At 51.3% G+C, this 25,900-nt stretch overlaps 1 long non-coding RNA gene across 2 annotated transcripts in view; it reads left to right on the top strand.

The window, feature by feature from the left end:
* Nucleotides 1-5,746, top strand: part of LOC108507564 — a 7,549-nt gene extending 1,803 nt beyond the window's left edge. Inside the window, exons 2-5 of one of the 2 annotated variants that reach the window (XR_001878183.1) lie at nucleotides 1,406-1,491; nucleotides 2,262-2,311; nucleotides 3,156-3,203; nucleotides 5,663-5,746. This is a non-coding gene — a long non-coding RNA (uncharacterized LOC108507564). Of the gene's footprint in view, nucleotides 1-1,405; nucleotides 1,492-2,261; nucleotides 2,662-3,155; nucleotides 3,204-5,662 lie in introns of those variants that run through there. The other variant, XR_001878182.1, reaches the window with a different exon arrangement.
* Nucleotides 5,747-25,900: the final 20,154 nt, after the last annotated feature.

Below are 25,900 nucleotides of genomic sequence, written 5' to 3'. Positions count from 1 at the left end.
GGAAGGGAAGGGAAGGGAAGGGAAGGGAAGGGAAGGGAAGGGAAGGGAAGGGAAGGGAAAAGGGGAAAAGGGGAAAAGGGGAAAAAAAGGGGAAAAGGGGAAAAGGGGAAAAGGGGAAAAGGGGAAAAGGGGAAAAAAGAAAAAATAAAAGAAAAACCATACCAAACAGAAACCAAAGAAAAAAAATCCCAGAACCATATATTACCATGAGCCATTGCTGCAAAATGTGGGTGTTCAGCACCTGGCAGCCTATTTTCTGAGGCTATACAGCAGCACAGGGCAGGGTTGGCTCCAGAGCCACTTGAAGAGAAGTGTCAGGACCAGGCTGCTCTAAAAAAAAGGGAGAAGAGAAAGGAGAAAATGCCGAGGAAGAATGGCAGGGCGTCTAACACTTTGCATCTAATGCCTCCACATGGCTGCAAGTGCCGTGGCAATTTGGCCCCGCTAACAGGGATGGAGGGATGTTGGTAACATATTGCTTCCTTGTCAAATGTCTCACTGGTTTTGCAGCCAAGTCTCCTGCCAGCGAGGCCGCAGCAGCGCCTCTCCTCTACTTTCATATGCAAAGAGGTTGTTAACTCAATTGCCAATAAAATCCTAGTGGGTGGAGAGGAGGACATCTGCCTGTCTAGTCCTGCACTTGCCAACGTGGTTCTTTTATTCCTCCAGAAGCCGCGAGCTCCTACTCGAGCTGGTATTTTGACAAGCATTTCTGTTTTCTTGACACAATGGGCAAAGTGGGCACAGATCTTGCGTGCCACTCGTAATATGTTTTCGGTGCCGTGATTTGCATCCTTCTCCTGGAGGGACGCCTGGCACGGCGCGGAGCGGAGCGAGCAGCTTGGACAGTGGGTTTAGTCTGACATGTGAATGTGCCGCTTAATTTTGTGTAATTGCGTTAGGAGAGTGTGAGGAGGAGGAGGCCTCGCAGGCAGTGAGGCTCTGAGGGGTCCGGGCTGGGGGCTGGGGGTGAGGGAAGAGGCTTTGGAGGAGGGATAATACTGAGGGAGAGGAGTTGTGGTCGGGAATTTCGTGGAACGGCCGATGACCGTCAGTGTTAATGGCACAGCTCTTGGCTGCTGCGACCCCAGGGCCCAACTGAGCAACCCTGCAGCCCCTTAAGGAGGCTCCTCCAGGGCAAAGGGGGCTGATGGGGCATCTGTGCTCTTGGCACAGCTGCAAATCCACCCTCAAGTGAAATGGCAGCTGAAAATGGAAGCTACCAAGTCATTAGAGGTGGCAGCCCAGTCACCAGGAGTGGGGCGGGTGGGCTTCACCCCCCAGCACTCCTGGCCAGACAACATGATCTCTCCCAGTCCTTTCCAGGCCTGAATTTTGGGTGATCTCTGCTTTCACAGCTGAGGATAAGCACCTTTGTAACGGTGTGATGTGCTTGTACCTGCAGGAGGAGGCCGAGCAGCCGGAGGGATTTCTGTGGGAAAGGTTTAGGCACACCAGACTGTACAGATGGCCAGAGCCAGAGTCTCTCAGGTATCACACAGGGCACAGTCAGCTCTCCTCCATCCTCATCCACGCCCCACGTGCCAACCCTGCTGCCAAGCCTCATAAATCATCCATCGGCTCTCCGAGCGCGGCTCGGCGCAGGGGGGTGGGAGGACTCTCCAACTGCACGGGCCAACGGCTGCCCAAGGGCACAGCCAGCACTGCTGCTCTGCCCCCAGCCCCAAAAACAGAGCCCTCCCCTCGGCACGGCCACCCAGCTAAAGGACAGCTAATTTCATGCCTTATAAACCAGATTCCCTTCAGCACAAAAATATAACAGAGAACTTTCTTATCTCTCTGGGGAATGTCTTGAGACTCGAGCTGGTTTATTATCTGGGTTAGTCTGACATCTGAGAGGAGAAGATTGTGATCTGGAATCTGGAATGGGAAGGGGGTTACTCAGTGTTGTTTCCTACGTTCATAAATAAATGACCAAGAAGAGATACATGTCACTCTGTTTTCATTTACTGGGCTGGAGGTTCATCTTTAGAACAACAGATCAGGAGTTTATTGTCTTATTAAATATCTGGAGGCTGTTAATAAGGTGCTGTGTTACTTTGACCATCTTACCATTCTCTAATTTGATTATCCAGTCGTTCTGGTTCCTAATTGATAATTAATTTGAATAATGTGCAAAGAATTGAATGATGGAAGAGAGAAAGGGAAACAGATGGTTGGTCCATGCAGATAGAAAACATTTAACAGGGGGAAAAAAGTATCGTATTTGGAGCATAACAATATACTTTGTTCATCTCTAGGAAGAGACCATGGCATATGTTGTGGCTCGTGTCTTCAAACTTCTGCCCTGGTAAGAGAAAGGAAGGGAAAGATATCGACACTGTGGCACAGAAAGGTGGATGGCAAAACATGTGAGGACTTGGGAGCCGGCAGATATGAAATCTGGCATCATCTTCACTGGAAAAGAGGGATCCAGGCCATGTCATTTGTTGGAGGTCGTGTTGGTGTGGACAACCTTAAATTCAAGTTCTCCTTTAATGTGCAAAACAGTTGAAGGCAGAGAGATATAAAGCTGCAGCATAAGGGGACTCTAAGGGTTGTTTGGAATAGATCTGTGCATTTTATGTTCTCAGATAAATTCCTTGCCTCCGAGTACATTACGGAGAAGATCCAACTGCAGGAAGCTGAGAACAGGGATAACGGCACAGGAATGCCACAGCTTTTCTTCCCCCCCCACCCCCAGCAACACCACTCCCAAAAGCCTCACTGCCCCTCCCAGCTCCTTATTGCCATCTTCACAATTTCCACCAACCAACAGACCCTCGGGTGGGACGTGGGTACCAGCGTGTCTGCAGAGACACCAGTCCCTGCCAAGGCATGTGCTCAGGAGCTGATTCCCGCTGCGAGCCATGGGCAGCTGCTCCAGGCTGCTCCCGCCAGCACCACGCTGGCTTTCTTCCTTCCCTGAGCCACATTGCAGGCTCCTGAGCATGTATTTTTTAAGCCATGGCCTCTGGCTGCAGAGCTCTTCCTTCTGGTGTTTCTGGCCATCACACGCCTGAGCCTCCTACAACGCTGAGTTTTGTGGAAGCATCTTTTCCTGGAATCTACACCCACTTGTTTTTTTGGGGTTGGTTTTTTTTTTTTTTTTTTTGGAAGGAATGTTACTTAAATGCATTCATTTCTCTTTCAAGGACAGACTATACTTACAGAGACAGAAGAAGACAGAGTTATGACTGAAGGTAATTCTGGCTCCAACTCCGGGAGTGTAATAGGAACAAATAAGCAATATATTTTCACCCACACACCCCCAGATGTCAGAGGCCCAAAGCCTTTACATCACTGGAAAGATGAATCAGTAGCCCACAAACACATTTGTTTTATTCCATGGCCGGTGCCACACTGGTTTTGGATGTGAAAGCAGCAAAGGACTCTGCAGACACTGCTTTTTCCTTCCTTCAGCCCAGATAAATCATGTCTTGCATGTGGAGGATGTGCAGGAGAACTTATCTTTTGTCCAAACCAGTGTCCAATGCTTGATCTGTATTTATGAGCTAGAATTTCAAAAGCAGTTGAGCTGAGGTGAGCAGGATGGCCAGGGGATGCCCAAGGTCAGACATCAAGCACAATCAGTTTTTATGGGGCCTACAAAAATCATTCCTTCCATTTTTTTGCAGCTTTCCAATCCCTCTAGTGGAGTAAGGAACCAAAAAAAAAAATGTGATTAAAGAGACTTTCATAGATTCAAATGGATTGCAACAGTTTTTAAAAGAGTTAAATTTGCAGCCTGAACTGCTTGGCAGAATCTCTGAAATCATTATTCTTTTATTCATAGCAGTAATAAATAATAATAAACCTAAACATCCCAATGGTCCCCGCACCTCCTGCATCTCCCTAGCTGCAGATCTCAAACATGAATAATAATTACAGCTTATCAAATCAGTCCGTGATTAGAGACAACAGAAAGACATTTCATATTGTTAACTTCCTCGCACAAGAGGGGGAAAAAAAATCAGGTCATGGGGGTATTAAAAATTTATATCATAGCATTTGACTTGACTCATCTCTTAAAAAGGAAAAAAAAGCCAGCATGTATTATGTATTTAGGCAATTCCTTTTAAACCCTTTCCCGACTGAGCACAAGATAGGCCAATAACTTGATGGATGGATGGCTCTACCCAGCCCCGGTGCATATTTTATAGACACGTGCACGTGCAGGCACTTAGCGTGCACTCACACCTATAGAAAAAACCCCTATGCACAGGGACAGAGGTATAAATCTATTTATATCTCTTAGCTGAAGGCAGATGCAGAGCTAACGTTAAAAAAATCTCCCGGCAGATATCATCTTACTGAAATCTGGCAGCTTTAGAAGAGCGACTTTTTTGCCAATTTTTCGTTGAGTCGCAGCAACCTCGGCAGAGCCTGGTTCATTAGCTGCCTTATTGCTGGTTGTGTTCGCTGCTTGGGTTGTTTGTTTCTTTTTCCTTTGGTCATTTTTCTGGCTTTCCTGGTAAAAAAAAACCCAAAAAAACAAACAAACAAAAAAAACCTTGACGAGGGAAGGAGCAAGTCCTCGGTGCCTGCGCGGCGCTTGGAGCACAGATGACTGGGATAAATCAAGTCGAGCGAGAGGCTGAATTTTCAACTCCTCGCTCAGGAGATCAGGAGAGGAAACCAGCTCCTGCTTGGATGGTTTTCAGGCCCCACATCATGCCCTGTTCACCTGCTGGGGCTGCAGATTTGCTCCAGGAGCTCTGACAGCACAGGCAAAGCAGCACATTCCGCACCGAGGGTTTTGTGTGTGCAGCACGTGTGCAAATATGCACCAGCCTTCTGGTAAGAGGGTTTTCCTCAGATGAGGGCTGCCCAGAAAACGAGGGAAAGGTGTTTGTGCCAGCTCTGCATGAAACCCAGGGACCTCAGTCACTGGTCTACAGAGGTGACTCCACTACAGACACGAGGTGGGCAGGGGAGCCCTGCAGAGCTGGTGTCCCTGTGGGCAGGTCCCATCCCATCTATCCCTTCCCATGCCATGCCATCCTTCTCATCCCATCCCATCCCCTGCCCTGCCAAAGCTGTGCTCAGCCACCTGCCCAGTTCAAGGGGAAAAGGCACAGTTTCCATTCCAAGGCTGCCTTGATCCCGGTGCCTGCTACTGTCCATGGAAAAAGATGCCTCCAAAGCTCTCTGGTTACCTCCTGGCTCCTTAAATCCCCGCTTAGAATTTTCTCTAACCTGTTATAACAGTTATAAAACCCAACCAGAATTCTCACACTACTCAGAAAAATACTTCCACGTGTTTCCATGCAAAAATCCCTTTTTATAAGAGACCTAGTTCCATGTCCAAGGGACACATCTTTCCAAAATGCTGCTGGAAACCCTAGGAAGGCCAAGCCTGCAGCAAACACCTCTGTGCACATGCCCTGGCATCAGCCTGCTCTTTTCAGGAGAGGTCAGCACATTTCCATGGATGCGTTAATAGAGCAGCCACCAAACTCTCCTCTAAGATGTTTTGAAAGCTTCAAAAAAAAAAAAGCCCCAACCCTCAAATGTATTTTTTTTCAACATCTGCAGTCAATGAAAGGGGAGATGCAAATCTGCTGTCATTTGCATGCAAATTTTTTTTACATCAAATCAGTGACAGAATGCACAATAAACACACTTTAAATTGAAATATTCCACGTTCACTTCCTCCTAGCCTTGCCTGCAGCTGGGATCCAATTTTCATGCACAGCTCCACACAGGTGACCATCCTCCAGCAGCTCGGAAGCCAGGAAGAGTGTGGGAAAGATGGAATTACAGAGGCAAAGTAATTGCAACCAGCTCATGACTCAAAACCCAGCTGTCACGAGAGAGAGTAAAGATGAAGGTTCTTCAGAAATAAATGCTGTTGAAAGAGTCTGTATCTGCCTCAAAGCCTAAAGCATCCTTTATGATAATCACTAACATTTTGATCACAGGGAAATATGATAATCGGTCGCCCTGGAGTCCACACAATCAGGAATAATAGCAAATATCTCTGTTAGGCTTGTTTGCTACAGGCTTTAAACAGCTCATCCGATGTACGACGGCACTGCAGGGGAGGGCAGTGCCCAGACATCAGGGCCAGGGATGTGCAGCACAGGGGTTTGCTGGGGCCACGTGGGAAGTGCAGCAGAGCTGGGAACTGAGCTGTGTTCCCCCAGCTCCTGCAGTCACACCTTTGTGTCCCATCTCCAGCCAGATGGGGATGGATGCTCATCCATCCCCATCTCCATCCCCAATCTCATCCCCACCTTCAGCTTCTTCCCCATTTCTATTCCCAATCCCATCTCCCTCCCCATTTCCATCTCCATCCCCATCTCCATCTATATCCCCATCCCCAACCCCATTCCTGTCCCCATCCATCCCCAACCCCATTCCCTTCCCCATCCCTGTCCCCCTCCTCACCTTCATCCCCATCTCCATCTCCATCATCTCCATCTCCACCTTCATCTCCACCTCTATCTCCATCTCCTTCCAGGGTCAGGTTGGATCTCAGGCAAAGGTTCTTCCCCCAGAGGGTGGTTGGGCACTGACCAGGCTCCCCAGGGCAGTGGGCACAGCACCAAGGCTGCCAGAGCTCCAGGAGGGTTTGGATGATCCTCTGGGGCACAGGGGGTGACTCTTGGTTGGGGATGGGCCTGTGCAGGGCTGAGGGTTGGGCTGGATGATCCTTGTGGGACCCTTCCAACCCAGCACATTCTGGGATTCTGGGATAGGTGAGCACCCAGCGAGGCTCCAAAGGCACTTAAGGCTGGTTACTGAGATCTCCCGGGGAGTTCAGCGCAGAACCCACCTGCCTTTTAGAAATGAAATGCCTTTTAAAATCGAGCCTCAGGCACTTCTGGACTCCTTCTGAAACCCCAGGTCTCCCAGGACACAGGTGAGCAAGAGCTGCACACACCTTCCCTCCTCAGTCATCATGGAATCATTGAATGGTTTGGGCAGGAAGGGACCTTGAAGATTATCCTCTTCTAACCCCCCTGCCGTGGGCAGGGACATCTTCAACTAGACCAGATTGCTCAGAGCCTTGTCTAACCTTGAAACCTGGACTCTCTTCTGCACATGGCAAAGCCTTCAAGCCTGGGCAAGCAGGGAGGACACACACCAGGAAATTCTCCCCAAAAAGCCATTGTTTTGCCCACTTGTTGCACCACTGCAACCACGGATTTTGTGGGGAACTTCTCCAGACTGCCAGAGTCACTGAAAAAAAGGACCAGAAAAGAAAAGGGTCCCAGGTTTATCTGTTTCTTGTTTTGCTGCAAAACTCTCCACAGAGCCCAAGAAGGAATATCAAGGATAGGGCAGAGAGGTGTGATGGAGCACCACCAGCCCACGTGTGAGCACAGACACGTGTGTGTCTGTGCTTTCCTGAGACGAAACACTATTTGCATTTGCTATGCAAAGCCATTGAAAATACAGAGCTGCTGAGCTGCCTCTTTTCTCCTTTTTCTTTTTGCTCCCAAGAAGTTAAAAAATCTATTTGAGGCCACCTTATGTGGCAGGTGAGGGGATAATTGGCAATGCCTTGGTGGAGCTGACATGTCTGGAGATGCAGCGAGGAGCAGCAGGAACATCTCAGAGACACACAGAAACTTAATAAATGTTGGGGACAAATCTAATAATGGCTTTGCTGTCTCAACAGCTCTTCAGCTGATAGATCTACACATATTCTCCCAGTGTTTTCTCTGTTCTTTAACCCTGTGGGGGCTCAGGATCTGCAGCAGTGCCCTGCAAGCTCACGTCAAATACCCACAGTCCGGCGTTCCCTGAGTCAGCAGTGTGTCTGCCCAAGGTCTCCTTGGCAAACCTTGTCAGCTGCCTCTGGAAAAGCCCAGGCTGCAGGTCAGCCAGCAAATATTTCCTCCCTGTCTTATGTGCCCAGAGGCTGGAAAAACGCTATTTGTGGCAATCTCCCACCTTTTCCATTAAAAATAAAGCTGGAAAGCGGCTCAGGGCTTCCTGGAAAACGATCGGGAAAGCGATGGCATCAAGAATTTAGAGGGAAGCAGGCAATGCCCATCTGATGCTTCACTCCTTTTTCCATTTTCCCTCACATTTGTTGGGCAAGAGCCTTCAAGGATCATATCCAGCACCTGCCTGCAGTGACACCTCCCCATCACAAGCTAAACCCTTGCTCTGGAGAAGACATGCTGGCACGGGCAGTTATTCTGGACGAGGCACAATAAAAGCAATCCCAGCTACATTTCCTCATGCACAAGCAGGTTTTCCTGCCCTTTGGCCTCCCATGGAGTTTGCATTTTATGGTAAAGCTTTTAGAAAACAGTTGCACAACCTCAAGCACCGGCCAGCGGCTGTTTTGGGGATGGCGTGACCGATTATCCCAACAAAGGCTGTGGCAAATTCCTTGAGGGGACTGTGGGGGATGGCAAAAGAGTCGGGCAGCCTTTCCCAGTGCTGATGGGAACACTGTCCACCATGGATCTGTGGTCACCAGCAGTGATGTTTTGGCCAGGAGGGAGCTCTGGCCTGACCTGTGCTAGCACAGGCAGCCGAGCTCATCGTTCGTGTGCTTTCCTGGAATTATGGAATCATTAATGTTGGAAAAGGCCTCTAAGATCATCGAGTCCAACCATGAACCCAGAACCACCGTGTTCCCCACCAAACCATGTCCCCAAATGCCACATCCACTCATTTTCTAGACACTTCCAGGGATGGTGACTCCACCACTGCCCTGGGCAGCCCCTTCCAATGACCTTCCTTTCACTGAAGAAATCTTTCCTAATATCCAACCTGAACCTCCCCTGGCACAGCTTGAGGCCATTTCTCCTTGTCCTCTCCTTTGTTCCCTGGGAGAAGAGGCCAACCTCCACCTGGCTCCACCCTCCTTTCAGGAGGCCCTTGCCCCACTTGAGCACCATGCCAGAGGTGGTGTGAGCTGCTGGTTCCAGGATGAGGCTGGAAACCATTAGTTCTCCTAAAGAGTGGGTTTGTAGAGGCCTCAGCTGCAGTGTGAGGGCTGGTGGGGACCTGCTAGGGAGAAAATAAGGAAATTATGGGATGCTTCAACAGGGAAATGAATGTTGGAGCTCACACCAAGTCGTGCTCTCAGGCACAGGGTGGGATTCTGGGGTGTCCTGTGCAGGGCCAGGAGCTGGACTCAGTGATGGACTCCTTGTGCATCCATCTCAGGATATTCCATGATTTTAGGTCCTGCATCCCCCATGGACAGTAGAGAAGAGAGGAAGCCCGGTGTGGAGAAATCCAAGCAGCTGGAGCAGAAAAAAAATTCATCAGCCCTTTTCCAGGAAAGTGCTTTGCAACCTGATTGCTCTTGTATTTGTTTATTCAACGAGGGTTTGGGGAGGAAATTCCTTGCTGCGGTGACAGACCGTGTTTCCAAGGTTATCCCAGAGCACAAAGAAAGACAACAGTCATTTTTCATCCCAGTAATTAGAGAAAGCTTTTTAGCAGATTAGTGCTAAGCAACATTTACATACAGTAATATGGCCCTAACCAAATGAAGGGCTGCCTCTCCCCCTGCCTTGCAGCAGGAGGGACTGTGCTCACAGCACTGTTCCCAGGGGATTTGAACACCCCATCCAAAGGCAGTCCAAACCCAGCCATAATTTTATGGCCCATCAGGACATCGTGTTTCTGGAATTTGCTTCCCCTGCTGCTCATTGAGTCTCAGAGTCTCTTCCCAGAGGTAGATTTAAGAACAGCATCCCTCCACCGCTCAGGTTTCCTTGGGTTTGCTCATCACTGACAGCAATGCAAATCCCAGGCTGGGATTGGGAATGGGGCAGACACGAAGCATTCCCAGGTTTCCCAAACCACCTTTGATGAAATGCTCCATGTCCCCTCCCTCCCCCCTTCCCGAAAAACAACCCAAGCCCAGCCACTCCCAGCTCCTCCACAGCCATTTCCAGGTTCCCAGACTTAACAGTCGAAGGCTGCAGACACATTTATTATCTTTTTTTGTGGTGCCATCTGGCATTTGTGTATCACAAGAAGATTATATCTATGTCAAACAGGGGGAAAAATATCTCTCCCTGTAACAGTTGTAGAAGCAAGGGGGAGAAGAAATACATAAAAAAAAATTAAATCCTGTGGACCATATGGAAGGTTTTTTCTGAAGTGATCTATCTTGAGCAGTTAGGAGGTGTCACAGCCAATATGCAGATCTTGGGCTGGCTGGGAGTGCTAGGACGGGAGCAGGGTGGCAGCGTCAGGGTACCTGAGTCACCAACACTGTGACTGCCTGAAATAGCCTGGGAACATGAAATATCCCCCTCAGCTCTCCCAAAATGGGGGAAGAAGAGAAAGTAAGAGGAGAGGGAACAAAGCAAGGCAGTTTGCAGCACGTTAAGTGAATCAGAGCAATGGCCTTTCTTTGCCTTTCGGGGTTTTATCACCGCACGTCTTGCGAAAGCAATAGGTGTGAACCCGCCGTGGAGCCCGGCCAGGTTTGCAGTGCTCGCTCGGTGCCTCCCGACGCCGGGGATAGTGGAAAATTACCGGCTTCTCCTCCCAGGCTGCCACACGAGCCTTGTCAGGGTGAAGGAATCAACTGCTGGCACGACCCGGGAAGCACCGAAGGGAGACAGCGTTGCCACCACATCCTGTGGAGAAGGAGGTGGCGAGCGTGGTGTGCTCAGGGTGCCCTCCCGTGCCAGGGTGGGCACAGGACCTCCCTGCCTGGCAAGGGGGCTCCACGGTCACCTCCTCACCGAGAGCATCCCTGCAGCACGCCGGCTGCATCCCCGGCTGCTGACCGGCACCACCGGGAGGTCACGGGGAGGAGAAGCACAGCCAGCACCGACCACGGGAAAGCCTCGGTGGGGAGGTGGAAATGTCAGCCTGGGACGTGCAGGTCCTCCTTTCCCAGCCCGTGGTTTGCAGCCTCTCTGCGCGTACGGGAGCTGCTGCAGCAGCCGGCTCCTGTCGGGAAGAGGGGCATCGGTCTCCAGCCTGGTGCTGGGCTGGGAAAGCAGCTCCCACCACGCCCTGGCAAAGCAAACGGGCTCAGGCACACGCCACAAAGGCAGCCCAGCCCCATCCTGCTCGGATACAGGGAAAACAAAAGAAATACCACAAAATCAAACAGCATCACTGCCCGGGGCAGAGAGGGCCAGCTTCCCCCACTCCTCTCTGCAAGGCTCCTCCACTCCTCTTTTTTTCCCCTTCCACCATCACTGCTCTTGTGAGTGAGAGGGCCAGAGGTTCTCTGGGAACCAGTTTAGTTGGGTATTTATTCTTTTCCCAGCCCCTCAAAAATTTCCCCTGGGTTTTATCAGCATCAACCAGAGACATTCCCCCCCTGCCCTGTCCTCTGCTGATTCCCCCTGGCCTGGGCAGATGTTTGCTGATGTGGTGGCGGGAGAGAGTCAAACCCCAGCCACTCTCTACCCTTCCTGCTGTGGCAGTTTATGCCACAGAGTTATTTTTACCAGGAAATCCAGCAGTGGTCAGCCCTCTTCTGGCAGCTGCCCAGCCCTGGGGGTGAGGAGCACCACCACCCACTGCTCCACCACCATCAGCACTGCTGTGCCACCCTCCCTGCTGGGTGCCCCTTCCTGCCCTCCAGCACCCTCCTGCTCCCCAGCATCCCCCACAGCAGCACCAACTGCAAAACATCCCATGGTGCAGGGTCGTGCCTGTGGCTGCCCCCAGCAACCTTCTCCCTCCCCGTCCTGCAGGTTCCACTGCAACTCCCTCCAGAGGCATCTCTGCCCTGGGCCATGTGCCACTCACAACAGCCTGAGTCACCGGGAACCTTCCACTGGGGCTTCACTCTCTCACCCTGGATTCTGGGGAAAGGTGGAAAGCGGCCAAGGGGCAGAGAGGCAGCTGAACAGCAGCAGGGTGATTGAAAAGGCTGGGAGGTGAAGCTGGGCAGGAAGCACAGGGGAGGCACATCATGCAGGAAAGGCTTTATCCCAGGTATGTGCCCCCCATCACCTCCAGCAAGGGCCATGGGTGAGATAGAGCAGCAGGGAGGGATGTCCAGGACAGAGACAGTGAGTGTGAGCACCCTGGGGTTGCTCCAGGCTTCAGACTCCTCTGCTTTGCCCCAGAAACACAGTAGCCCCCACACTGAAGGGTATCCCCATGGCAGCCCACCATTGCCCCTGTGCTTAGAATGACTCAGAAGTCAGTCAGATGGGGGAAAATGTCTTTTCATTGTAAAAATCCTTTCTAAAATGAAGAATAAGCGTAAAAGCCCTGCTCCCGAGCCAAGCATGGCTGTGGACCCAGGGTGAGAAGATCCTTGCTGGGGTGCACCATGTTGAAACTGCTCCCTGCAGGTCTGTGGCAGAGGAAGGGGGGCTGTCAGGTTTGTTTATTAAAGTTGATAAAAAACCTCTCAAAAATAACTGTTGTTAGAAAACTCACTCAACTGGTGTCCCGGGAGAAATGTCCCTGAAGTTCCTCATGGCTTCCTTGCTCAGGCTTCCCCATCCTCCCCAAGGACGCACCTGGAGACTGATCTAGGCTCCAAATTCCCCTCTTCAGGGTTCAGGGTCATATTGACAGCCCTTACTCTTGAGAACAGGACACTCACCCCTGCCTGGATCTCTTTGCAGAATCATCTCCAAACTCATTCATTCTTCTTTGGCTCCCACTGTGAAAGTTTCCAGCATTTCCCACTTTGCTCTGGCAGCCCCAGACCTGCCCAGCAGTGGTCCCCTGCCCTTCTGCACCCACTTTCCCCTTTTCTCCCCTTGTCCCTCTGTTAGAAAAACCCTCCCCTCTGTAAATCCCACCCGACTCAAGCTCATCAGGAGCTCTTCCATCTCTGCAGGTTTGGGCAGGAGGTCTGCCCACCCCTTCTCCCAGCATCCTTGCTCTGCTTTGGAAACCCCCATCCTGCACCCCCAGCTCTATGCAGGCTGCAGAAAAGGGGGAAAATCAGCATTACTTACTTCCCAGGAGGAGCAGTTCAGCTGCCATCCCTTCCACCACGGAGCTTTTCCGAGCAGAAAAGGCTCCTGCTCGTTCACCACAAGATGCTTCAGGCAGCATCAAATAAAAACTAGTCACCACCAGAACAATTCCCTGCACAAACACCTGTACAGCCACACCGGGATTCAGCCCCTGGCTGCTGCCAGGAATGAAACCCCGGGCCTGTAAGTCCTCACCCTGTGGTGCCGCTGTTCCATGAAAAAATAAGGGGATGAGAGAAATGGAGAGGGATGAGGGGACAGTGGATGTCAGCTCGGGAACATCTGAGTGGAAATGAGAGCTGCAACTCTGCGAGGATCCCAGTTTTTCATCTACTCTCTGTTTCTTTAGATTTTATTTCTGTTCTGGGAAAACTGGGGGGAGGGAAATGTATCTGAGGCCAAACAAACCATTTTCTTTTGCTAAAAGGGAAAGATTTCATCTCCTCCTCAGCATTAGAATAATTTCCATTTCAAAAGCAGGCTGTGATTTTGAAATGAAAATCCAGACTGTCCCATCCCCGAAGGCTGAAGTGGGATGTTTTGACAGACCTTTCTCTTTTTTTTTTTTTTTTCCACCTCTAGGGCCCTTTTGCCTGGAATCAATATATCCCTGCAGCGAGCTCTACATTTGACAAGCAGCAACTTTTCACCAGCTAAACATCCCCTTAAATCTTCATCAGTTGAGGACAAGCCGCAGAGGTATGGAGTCCTTGTCGAGGTCCCTCTGCCCTTGGATGCAGTTTACTCTATCCTTACTAATTCCTCCAGGATGTCACCTGGCAATCCACACACTCGTTAGCACTTAATGCACAGCAAGAGGAGACGATACCTATTCCTCCCGCCCAAAATAATGCCCTAATGTTTGAAAATAAATGGCAGAAATATGTACGAGCAGGTGTTGCCTCCTCAATGTTGTCTTGTTTGTAGCCAGTCACAAGACAACATTCTCATAACACCAGAGGTAAGCAGATGGCACTTATTAATTTACATCGTAAATATACTCTAATAGGTACATGGAAAAGCCAGTTCTGTGGGAGGCAGCTCTACCTGGCTCCCAGGAAACACCACGGCACAGACCCTTCACCCGAGATCGGAGACGGAGGTCCCGTGTCCCTCCTCTGCTTCCCCAGGGAGGATCTGTGCCTCAGGGGGAACACGTGCCAGTTTCCTACAGCAGCAGCAAAGGAGTTCCAGAGGAACCAAGGCATTTTGCACCCCCTTGGAGGCCTATTTCCACAGCTGTCGCTTGGTTGCCCCAGGCACCAAACCGGAGAAAATTACACCCAAAGTTATTAGAGGCAGCAAGACTCCAGGCAGCATCAACACAGCATATGTCCCAAAGTAAACAGATTGCACGGAGCTTCTCCGACACGCTGAGGGGCCGCCGGTGCCGAAATCGCTGTTCCCGAGGTGCAGAGCCGACTGCAGGGAGAGGGCCGGGCGGTGGGAAGGAGATGTTGGTTCTCTGGCCCATGGAGAGGTGTCCAAAGGAGCCGGTGGCTCTCCTGAGGCACGTGCTGACCCCACTCTGTGAGCAGGGACACGCGGGTGCGTGGGGACGGAAGCGCTCCAGAGGCACACGAGGAATTCTGGCCAGGCCGCCCGGCAAAGCCTGCCATGGTCAGGGCTGGGTGGAGAATTGTCCACGCAGATGGATTCAGGCTGAAAGAGCTCCGTCCTGTCTTCCCTTCCCACTCCTGCCCTGCTCTCCTCTGCAAACAGACACAGTTGAAAATTGGTGAGTTTTCGATTTTTTCAAAAATTTTTTTTTTATTATTCTGGAAGAGGCACAAATAAATGGGCAGCAAAGGGAACCCAACGTCTCCATGGAATCTAAGAGGGGTAGCTTTTGGCTGAAGGTGGTTCTGAGCTGGGGGAGCAGCAGCCCGGCCTTCCCATGGACACTGTGGCTGCAAAACTCAGCCCAGTTCCGAGGGCTGTGGAGCGGGAGAAGGAAGGACAGTCCAAGGACTGCAGACTCCAACCTGCCAAGAGCATCCAACCTGCCTGGAAATCACTCTCTGTGCTGGCTAATGCAGGGGCTGACCCCAAAATCCATCTGCCACTCATCCCGTTTGGAGACCTTGCCGCTCAGATCCATACCTGGCTTCAGACTGGGGAGGTGGAGTCCGTGTCCTTCCCTGTGCGTAGCTGGCTTGCAGGATCACAGCAGGATCACACCAGATTGGAGGTGGGCATCTCACACACCCTGCTCCACCTCGCTTCTGGACTCCCTCGTGGAGCAGACACGGGCTCAGGGCATCCCCAAAATGTGGCAGGGGCTCTGCCAGGCCTCACGGGGCTGTAGCAGTGCCGGGCACTGGAGATGCCTTGGAGAACCCAGAAGTGATGCCACAGGAAGGGAGAGGGTGCTGGGGGGCCCTGGGGAGCTAGGAGCTGAACCCAGCAGGGAACAGCACAAGACAATAGACGCCTCTGTTCCAAAAATAGCTGGCAATGTGGCCGCTTTCCAAGGAGGAACCCAAATCTGGAGAGCGCACGAGGCAGGCAGCAGCTTGTTGGATGCCAGAGGAGCCGGACAGGCACATTTCAGAGAGTCAAACAGGCACCCTGACAAATAGGTAACGTGGCAACCAGGGGCCTGAACGAGCAGGTGCTGAACTGCACGTCCTGCTGAAAGACACACCGGGCTTGGAAACCGGTCACGGGAGGCTGGCAGGGAACCCACAGGCTGGCAGGGAGCCCACCTGGCTCCCGCTCCTCCAGAGCGCTCCAATGCTCCCTCTCCCCAGGGCAGGACAGAGCAGCCAAGCACTGAGAGCCTGGTCCCACCACGACCTCGACCTCGTTGTGTTCCACTCCACTCCCCGCTGCCCTTTGATGGGTTCCTGCAGTGCTTCCAAAAGGGAGGGGAGTGCAATGGTCCGGCTCCCAGAGTTATCCGTCTTATCAGTTTCCCAGGCACTGAACCAGGAGCAGTGCCAGGTGGCAGGGTGGCCGTGTACCTGGCAGGGCACCGAGTGCTTATGGAGCTGCTGCTTATCTCGCACGGGCTCCAGGCTGGAGGATGCACAGCTCCTGTGCTGGAAGCTGCATCCTTCCCTCGGGGCTGCAGCACCAGGGCTGCAACGTGCCCTCAGCTTGGGAGGTATCATTGCTTGTGGGAGACCAAGGAACAGGCAGAGCAAAAGTGCCATCATGGTGTCTGACTCTCTCCAGACACGAGGCTGATATTCCCAAACAGGAGCAAGGAGAGCATCCCAGCTACCTTACACTGGCACCGTGTTTGGGAGGCTGCCTCTCCCCCTCTCCTCCCAGTCTCTCCATCTCCACCACTCAGTGGGTGTTTGGCCACAACCTCCAGCTCACACCCGTGACCCTGGGGACATCCCAACAGTCACCAGCTGAGCACTGGTCAGCACAGTGAGGGCGTTTCTTCCAGGCCATGTCCCCAGTGTCACCTGCATCCAGCAACCGCCCTGAGCACCAAGGATAGAAAAACAACCAACGCGCGTCAGGAGGTTGTGGTAAAAGGCAAGTGGTGTAACCTCAGCCCTGTGTGATTGAAAATCCATGCGCCATCAGATCTGAGCAAGGTGAGGCGCAGACCTGGTCCCGCTGACCCCCCTCTCCTGCACCCACCCCAGTGCCCACGATCCACGGGACCTGAATGATGGGAGAACATCACCCACGCTGCAGAGTCTGCACTGGGGAGAGGAAATTCACTCCAGCTGCCAGCTCTGGGTGATAAGACAATCTCCCTTCATCTCTTATTGCCTCTTGCTCCACCCTTTCGTTGGTGTTTTTTTCTGGTTGCACCCAAAGCCTGCGCTCCCCGGGTTGCCCCACGTCACATTGACGTCAGGGAGGCAGCAAGGGGCAGGATAATGGGGCTTCTTTCATAACCTGCCTGCCCTGGGGACACTCATTAATCATGATACACAGATAACGGCCCAGGAGACTGGCTGCCAGCAGGCCCAAGGGAGCCCACACTGGTTTTTCCGCACAGCCGCCCCTGCCAGTCCAGGAACAGGGCAAACACATGGAGAAAGGAGGCTGGAAAAGGGCAGGTACCAGGCCGGGGGGGCTCAAGGTGGGTGCACAGGCAGTTTGCAGCAGGGATGTTGGTGCAGCAGGGACTGACAGGGCTCAGAGTAAACTGTGCTAGTGGAAAGTGTCCCTGTCCACGGCAGGGGGTGGAATGAGATGGGCTTTAGGGTCCTTTCCAACCCAAGCCATTCCATGATTCTATGGCACTGTTCAGCAGGGTTGCTCCAGTGTTGGCACAGGACCTTCTGCACCCACCCTGGGACAAAAAATTATGGATTTAGTCACAAGCCTCTGAATTCTTATTTATCCATCTGGCTCAGTGCTTAGCTGTGGGTATTTGCACCAAGCATCAGCTCCATCAGGAGCACAACAGAGTCATCTCACACTCCCAGGCTGGACACATCCATGGCACAGGAATGAGTCTTCAGTTTTTCCATTTTGCTTCTTCTCGAGCACCTTTAAAAAAAAATCAAGAAAAATATCTTTAAGAGTTCCCCAGCCCTACCTCCTTCTCCTTCATGCCTGCTCCTTGCTGGAAAAAAAGGACTACCTTGGCTGCTGGATTTCTCTTGCTCAAGGAGGGTTAGTTGCAATCACTCCTGGCGTGGCTTTATGTTAAATACTGGCCCAAGCCTGCTTTTGGGAAGAGGGCATAAATTTAGGGCTCATTTTGAGCCACAACCCTCATTTTCAGACTTTGATCCCTCTCTGTGTAACGAAAACCCATTTCTTGTCTTGGGGGAGTCTGTTGTAGACAGAAGAGACCAGTGTGGTTTGCACGTGGAAAAGAATTACTATGAGACCCTTTTCAAAACATTTTTTTAATTGATATGCTCCCAGTCTCCTGTTTGCTGGTAAGTAATTAAGTCAATTAACAAGCATCTGTTTATTTATTTCCCTCATTTATGGATGTAAGCAGTTTGCAACAAGGGCCTGTTGTATCTTGCCTGCTGATACACGAATATTCAGGCAATCGCTTGACTCTATCTATGGACCTGCCTCCTCCACCTCCAGGAACCCAGGCACGAGCTCCAGGGTGGCCAGGGATGGCACAGGCTGTGCCTTGGCTGGATGGGGCTTGGAGCAACCTGGTCTAGTGGAAGGTGGCCCTGCCCAAGGCAGGGCCTTGGAACGAGATGGGCTTTGAGGTCCCTTCCAACTCGAGCCATGCAGTGATACTTTGATTCTAAGTTCCCTCCTAATCTGCATTTTGGGAAAGCCCTTAAGACATTCTCTAAACCCTCCTGGGGCTGTTTTTTTTGTCCCTCCTGCAGACCAAGGCTTCAGCATACCTCAGAAAACCAGGCTTTGGCTGCAGGGAAGCCTGTGGAGCCTGGAAAGCAGCACCCACCTGCCCTCAGCCCATGGCAAGATGGTCTGATTTAACACATCAGCCCAACCATAGAATCACAGAATACCCTGAGCTGGAAGGGACCCACAAGGACCATCCAATCCAACTCCTGGCCCTGCCCAGGACACCCCAACAATCCCACCCTGTCCCTGAGGGTGTTGTCCAAACGCTCCTGGAGCTCTGGCAGCCCTGGGGCCGTGACTAAACCCTGGGGAGCCTGTTCAGTGCCCAACCACCCTCTGGGGGAAGAACCTTTCCCTGAGATCCAACCTAAACCTCCCTGGCACAGCTCCAGCCATTCCCTCATCCTGTCACTGATCAGGAGAGCGAAGTGATCGATACCTGCCCCTCCACTGCCCCTCGGGAGGATGTCGAAGACCACAATGAGGTCTCCCCTCAGTCTCCTCTTCTCCAGTCTGAACAAACCAAGTGACCTCATTCGGCTTCCTGTCTCCTCCCTACACCCATGCTCTTCCTGGATGGCTGAGAGAGGAAGCACCACCATGAAAGCAGCAGCTCCCTGGGAATTTGTCATCCTTGGGGATCATGTGGGGCATCCCGGTGCATCTCCACCAAGCCCACTGACCATCCTGGGGGTCTCCCCAGAACCTTTTTGGGGTCATCCAAAAACTCAGAGCACTTTGGGGTCACCAGAGCACCCCGGACACCACTCTGTCCCACCTCCTTTGTAAAGCAAGCTCCGTGTGCCCAGAGCCAAAGGCCGCGATCCTGGCAAGCACCATTCCCACGTGGATGAAATGACTCCCAGTGATGCCTTCAAAGAGTTATTTAATCACAGGGGAGCACAATTAAGGAGGCCTAGGAGCAAGAGAAAAAAGGATTAGCAGTATCTGGGAAGAGCATTCATCACAGGGAGCAGTTTGCAGGGGCACATCTGCTGCTGACTCCTCTCTTCCAGCCGCACCGGTTTTGTTGCCGTGTCAGCAGGATGGATGTTTACTCCCTTCTAAAGCCGTCAGGCAACTCGGATGCCGAAACCCTGGAACGCTGAACACGCTTGTGTTCCAGAAGGGGGGGGGGAAGGATGCTTGGAGACGAGGGAATTGCCAGAGCAAATCAGACTGGCCTTGCATCCCCTGCTCCTGGCATGAGATGCCATCAGCAGCTCAGAAAGCAGCTGTGGGGCTCCCTGCCCGCCCTCTATCCCATGCTTGGGACAAGGGAGGGTAAGACTCCTAAGGAGCCTTTCAAAATTCCTTGGGTTTGGTAAATTAATTAGTTTAAATGAGCAATTAGAGCTCAATTTAGTGTTATCTCAGTGCAGCACCCGCTGACTGGCTGCACCTTCCCCTCTCCCGCTCTTCAAACAAGAGTTTTGGTGTCTTATAGTGAAAAAACATCGGGTCTGGCAATGCCAGAATCAGGGATGGAGGGGCTGCATGCTGAGAAAACAGAGTTGATGGTCGGTGAGGGAGGGTGTGTCATTTCCAGGGTGTGGGGAGCACCAGGGAGCTGCAGATTTGGCCAAATCCTGCTATTTTTGGCTGAAGATCTCCAGGGTGGCTGGAGCTGGCCAGTCCCTGTTTCCAGCCAGGATACCCCTGCAACATGGATCCAGGGAATTGCTGCTACTGTTTGCGGGGTGGGCTGAATTCCACCTCACCAAATGTGAGGAAGGGATGGGAATGGAGGTGGAAGGTAGAAAACTCCAAGCAGAAGCAGTGGCATGGCTGACTACAGATGGCCTGGAGCAGGCAGAGCACCTCAGGCATGATCCACGGCAGTTCCCAGGCTTCAGGGGTGGGATTTGTGGTGTCTGGGAGCCAGCACAAACACACAAAGAGCCTCCTCCCATGAGCAACATGACCACAGGGTCCTCGAAGAGGCTGGACTCTCACTACCACTTATTTCTGAGCTCCCAGAACTTTGACATCCAGTTCTGAGACAACTCCAAAAAGCCCAACAAAAGACCTAGGAAACACCTCCACAGTCTTATTTACAGCAGAGTGGGAGGTATAATAATAACAACAGTAACAATAACGATAATTGGATGAAAGTTTGCAGGCTGTGAAGTGGCCACCATCCATCTCCACCACCTCCCAGCCCTGCCAGAGGACCCCCTCCCCACAGACACTGGTGAGATCACAGCTGACAGGACAGGGCCTGTTGTTGGGTTCTGCTTTGTATTTTGGCAGGGAGAGAATCAAAAGTTTTAGTTTCTGTCTTAAATGCTGGATAGCATCCCATATTGGGTGGGGTCTGGCTTGAAAAGTCAACAATAAACTGCCCCATGACAGGTTTTGGTGTTTGGCCTCTTCCAGTGCTTCATTTTGGATGTGAGGTTTTGGGGGCTGTGGTGGGGGGGACAAGGAGGTACCAACATGAGGACAGGGGCAGTGAACAGCAGCGGCAGGAAAAGCATAAACACCCAGGACACAGGGGAGGAGGGAAATTTCTTCCACCCACTTTTGCCCCAGAGAAACCACCCTCAGGTCTGGCTGCCCCATCCCTGGAAGTGTCCAAGGCCAGGTTGGATGGGACTTGGATAGTGGAAGGTGTCCCTGCCAGTGGGGGTTGGTCTGGGATGAGTTTTAAGGACCCTCCCAACCCAAACCATTGAGAGATTCCGTGATTCTGTCAGAATTACATCCTCTGAGCCCTCATTTAATTCTTTTTAGAGTCTCTGGAAGACACCAATGAAGACATTCTTTTCCTGGGCAAATGAAATCATTTGCTTTCCCCCATGGAAATTATTTCTATTCTGCACCTTTTCCTTAATCCCACACAATTTGAGAGAAGGTTGATTTATAGATTTTGGAGGCTCTCTTTTTTCCCCACTGCTGCCAGCAATGAAACAGATCATGGAGCAGTTTAAATCCCACACTGGATGAGGTATCAGGGTGTGTGCTGAGCACTCCCCTTGACCCCACGGACAGGGCATGTGGGGACGAGGGTGGGAGAGGATTTGAAACAGCATCTGTGGCTCCAAAGGACAAGAGAAATTACACTGCTTTGTGAGGTGGCTCTTGGATGGGAGAACACCCCAGGGATTGCCCTCCTGAAAAGCACTGGGGGCATTGTTTGGGATCCTGTTTCCTCTTGCTGACAGCCTCTGGGAGCTGGGCTATGCTTCTCGTGGCTTTGGGATTGGAGGACACACTGAGTGTCATCAGAGGGCTGACAAGGGATTAAAATGATCATTATTATAATTATTATTCCCCCCTCTTTTTCTTTACACATGACAAGCTAGGTGGAAGATATGGAGGAGGTATATTCTGGCCACAGAAAGGGGCACCTGATCCAAATTCCAGGGAGGAGAAGGAAAAAATGGGAAGTGAGAGAAGTAATTGGTGCACAGGAGGATGAAAGACAAAGAGTGAGCAAAGGGGTCACTCTGCAGGGGTGGGTGGGTTTGGAGGGTCTTTATAACCCAGCCCAAGTAGGGTCCCACTCACAGTCTTATTACCATTATTACCTCCACCTAATCTGTGATTCTCCTAATCTGCCTATTTTTCCTCTTCCAAGCCCTTTACAGGCACTTGTGTGCTGCACATGGAGCCAACAAGGATGGCAGGGGCACTAAAGGCAAGATGCAGCAGGGATGAGGCCTTTGGAAAACACAGAGAGCGGGAGAGGGGCTGACACCCCATCATTGCCTCCCTGCCAAACCCCCCTCCCTGGAGGGCCAGCACTGTGCCATGGTGCTTATTTGGAGAGAAAAAAACCAAAACCAACCAACCAAAACAAACAGAAAAGCCTGATCCCTCAGAGAAAATAAATTAAAAAAAAACTTCCCCCTATAAAAAACAATAAAACCCACAAAAAAAATCTGAAATCCTCAAAAAACAACAAACAAAAACCCAAACAAAATAACCCAAAAAACCACAAAAAGCCCCTAAATTCCTCCTAAAATCCAACCCCCCAAAAAAACAACCAACGAAATAACAAAACAAAACACAAAAATACAAAAAAACTCCCTAAAACCAACCAACCGAAAAAACCCTCCCAAAATAAAACCCAACCCTACTCCAAAAGCCCCTTAAGAAAAACCTCACAATCCTCCTCCAAAAGCAACATCCAAACCTGCCCCCCCAAAATATTCAAATCAACCCAAAAAAAAAAGAAAAAAAACCCAAAACACCTTCTCCCTGACAAAACAACAGATTTTGGGTTGAACATGGAAAATTTTCTCTACGGGGAAGGGAGGTGCTTTATCCACATAGAACTCCACTTCACTGACCTTCAGATCACAGCAAAGGCAAACACGGTTTTCCTGGATTTCCTCTTAGAAGGGACTGAGCAAAGGGTTTGCAAAAGCTAAATCTGAAAGAAAAGAAAAACAATTTAAAGATAACAAATAAGCTGGAGGCACCAGCACAACTGCCCCAGCACCTCCATGGTGCCCTGGGTTTTAAGGTGGGTTGAAAGCCAGCTGGGTTACGATCCTACTGAAAGCTCAGCCTGCTGCTTCCTCACCTCCTACCATGCCTTTGGTTCAGGCAGAAGAGCTGATCGAACAACCCCCATTCCCATGGGGGCTTTTTGGGATGGTGGAAACCTTATGGGGATGGTGGAGACCTTTTGGAGATGGTGGAAGCTTTGGCTGCTTCACAGTCTGTGGGCAAATCTGACCGTAATCCCTTCCCCACCCTGCTCTTCCCGGAGGTCTTCTCCATGAGTTTTCTCCTAAACTGGGAAGAGGAATGAAGCCACGACAAACACAGGTTCTAAGGCACCCAAGAGACTCCTGGTCTCACTCCCAGGCTGACTTGTCTGAGTTTCTTCCTTCAAAAACTTCTTGCCTTTACTAAGGACTAACTAGAAATCATTAAATGGTTTGGGTTGGAAGGAATCTTAGAGATCATCTCACTCCAACCCTCTGCCACAGGCAGGGTCATCTTCCACTAGCCCAGGTTGCTCCAAGCCCTGTCCAATCTGGCCTTGAACACTTCCAGGGATGGGGAGTCCACAACCTGGACTTGCTCCCTGTTTTCTTGGTGCCCAGAAACTCTCACTCACACAGATGTTATGGACTTCCCCCCTTGAACCAGAGACTCCTCTCTCTGAGAATTTTCCCAAATGGCACAAAAATGTGTTACTGCTGGACTGGCTGAGAACAGATACGGGCTGAGCTTGGAAAGGAGAGAGCAGAACTCTCAGCTTTCAGAGGGAACAAGCAAAAATTTCTCTTATATTCACATTTTCCCCAGAGGAAAAAAACTTGATGTGGAAAACACCCAACCCACTCATTTCCAGAACAGCCCTGCCCTTGCAATGACTCCAGCAGGGGTGCCAGGTGGGAATACCATCCTCAAAAGGTGCTTCCCATTTAGGTACAGACCTGAAGACAAGGGAATTTGGGCCGCATTTCTAGAGGTTTTGGGATCCCTGTCTCATCTTACCTCTGCACTTGTGGGAAGGTAACTCGCTCCTTCCTTCTTTCTCATCCAGCTTGGAGCAGATGCTGATATGTCTCTTCAGTGGGTGCTCAAAGCTTCCTTCTTCATCCTCATGGATGAATTGTGTGCCTGGCTGCAGCCTGCAGTGCTGGGTACAGAGCAGGGCTTCAGGGCTGCATTACAGGATCATGGAATCCCCGAATCCCAGAATGGTTTGGGTAGGAAGGGACCTTAAAGCTCAACTCATTCCAACTCCCTGCCATGGAGAGGGACACCTTCCACCAGACCAGGTGGAGTGTGCCCCTGCCATGGTCATTCCTCACACAGCTCCCCGCCCATGGCTGAGGGATGGAGCAGCCACCACTCAGGGGGAAAGGGAAAACCTCCCAGGATCGCTGCCCGGAGCGGGGAAGGAACACAATGGAGAGGTTACAATGAGCCCATAAATCAATTTGGGGAAAGCAGGGAGCATAAACACCCAGAGGGTCACTGAATACACAGGGAAGTGGACATATAAGCACAGGCAGGAGTTTTAATAAATACACATTCCTGGGGAAACTCCACCTCTGGCACCAGCAGGGGGTTTATCCATGGGCAGAACCAGCTGGACATGGAGGAAGGACAGATCCTGGACCCACCTGCCTGGCAGTGGGTACAGCCGAGGTGGGATGCTGGCTGATGTGACAGGGAATGTCTGTCCCTTCCTGGGTATCACAGCAGGAACAGCTGCACAATACCCAACCCTGCAGGAAGTGTCATGACAGGGAAGTGGCTCCAAAGACCAATGGAAGATGCATTTTTGTGGGAAATCCAGGGCCACTGACCTTGGGGAGAGCATGGTGAATGGCACAGAGCAGCTCTGCCCTCAGCCCTTGGGTGGGTGGCCTTTGCCTGGCAGTCTGACAAGGCCACTCCAAAGGACAACCCTGAGGGACAGGACTTTTGCATGAAGTCCTTCAGGTCCAACCACTGGGCACTGGGGTTCACCAAAGGAGAAGCTGTGGCTGCCCCATCCCTGGAAGTGTCCAAGGCCAGGTTGGACGGGGTTTGGAGCAACCTGGGCTAGTGGAAGGTGTCCCTGCCCGTGGCAGGGGGTGGAACTGCATGAGCTTTAAGGTCCCTTCCAACCCAAACCATTCCATGATGCCATGTGCAAACACGCTTTTTTATGGCTGTGCCCACTCCGATCCTTCACCTCGTGCTGGATTAAAACCAAAGTGGCATTAAAATGATTGCCCTGATCCTCCCTCCCAGCTGCAAGCTACATTTTCTGGGCCAGAAATATCTAACAACCTATTCCCTGAAGGATGTAAGGAGATCTTCAAATTTGATGTGGCAACCTTTCCTTCCTCCATTACAGGCAGCACTTCCTTAGGGATGAGCCCAGTATTTCTGCCCTCAGCCAGAGGATGCTCTACCAGCGAGGAAACAGGCTCCAGCTCCAGAGGGGCCTGCATGGACTCCACTGTACAGGCAGTAGCAAAGCCAGCATTTGACTCCATCCTACTGCCTCCTAAATCCCTGACTCTTCAAAATCCCCCAGCCCTCAGGATCACCCTGCAGGGGTGGCCGAGGAGCCAGGCAGGAGCAGAGGGTGAACTCCAGCCCCCAGTGTCCACAGAGGCAGCTCTTCCCCTGCAGCTTTCTGCTTGCTTAAGCAATGCTTCTACTATTAAATTCAAAAAAGCAATAACATCCCCAGCAATAGATGCCACTCACGATAACTGAGGGAACAGATAAGACTCCCAGAGATGTGTTATTCCTGTTCAAAGCCTTGGTCACAGTGACCTCCACGGACACTTTAAACTCAAGCTGTTTTAATAGTGTTTCTTTGTCTGTTTGCTGTTGCATCCACTTTTTAAAGGAACTTTCAGAGACTCTGAGCCCTGCTGTGTATCCGCTGTTCTCTGGTTTTCTTATTCATTTAATGAGGCAAAGACTAGTTAATTAAAAAAAAGGTTTCCATCTCTCAGCTGACAGATCGCCCTTGGCTTGAGCGATTGTGCTCCCCACCCTTCTCCTCCTCCCTCCTCCCAGGAGATGGGAACCAGCCCCTGAGGGATGTGTTTGCACCTTACAGGGATCCAGTAAATAAAAACTTATTAAAACCAATAAAGAAACAGAGTCAGTTTACTTCCCATCGAGCCCCAAAGCTCGGGCACGTTACTGCTGTGGGATGCAGCATGGTCCTGCAGCACTGCTGGGCTCCAGCCCTGGAGATGAAATCTGCACCTTTCCCACAGCTTCCAGTGAGGTGCCCATCACCCAGCAAGAGATGGATG

This window comes from Lepidothrix coronata, unplaced genomic scaffold, assembly GCF_001604755.1.
Source record: "Lepidothrix coronata isolate B3197 unplaced genomic scaffold, Lepidothrix_coronata-1.0 Scaffold261, whole genome shotgun sequence".
NCBI lineage: Eukaryota > Metazoa > Chordata > Aves > Passeriformes > Pipridae > Lepidothrix > Lepidothrix coronata.
This window is presented reverse-complemented; position numbering and strand designations above follow the sequence as displayed.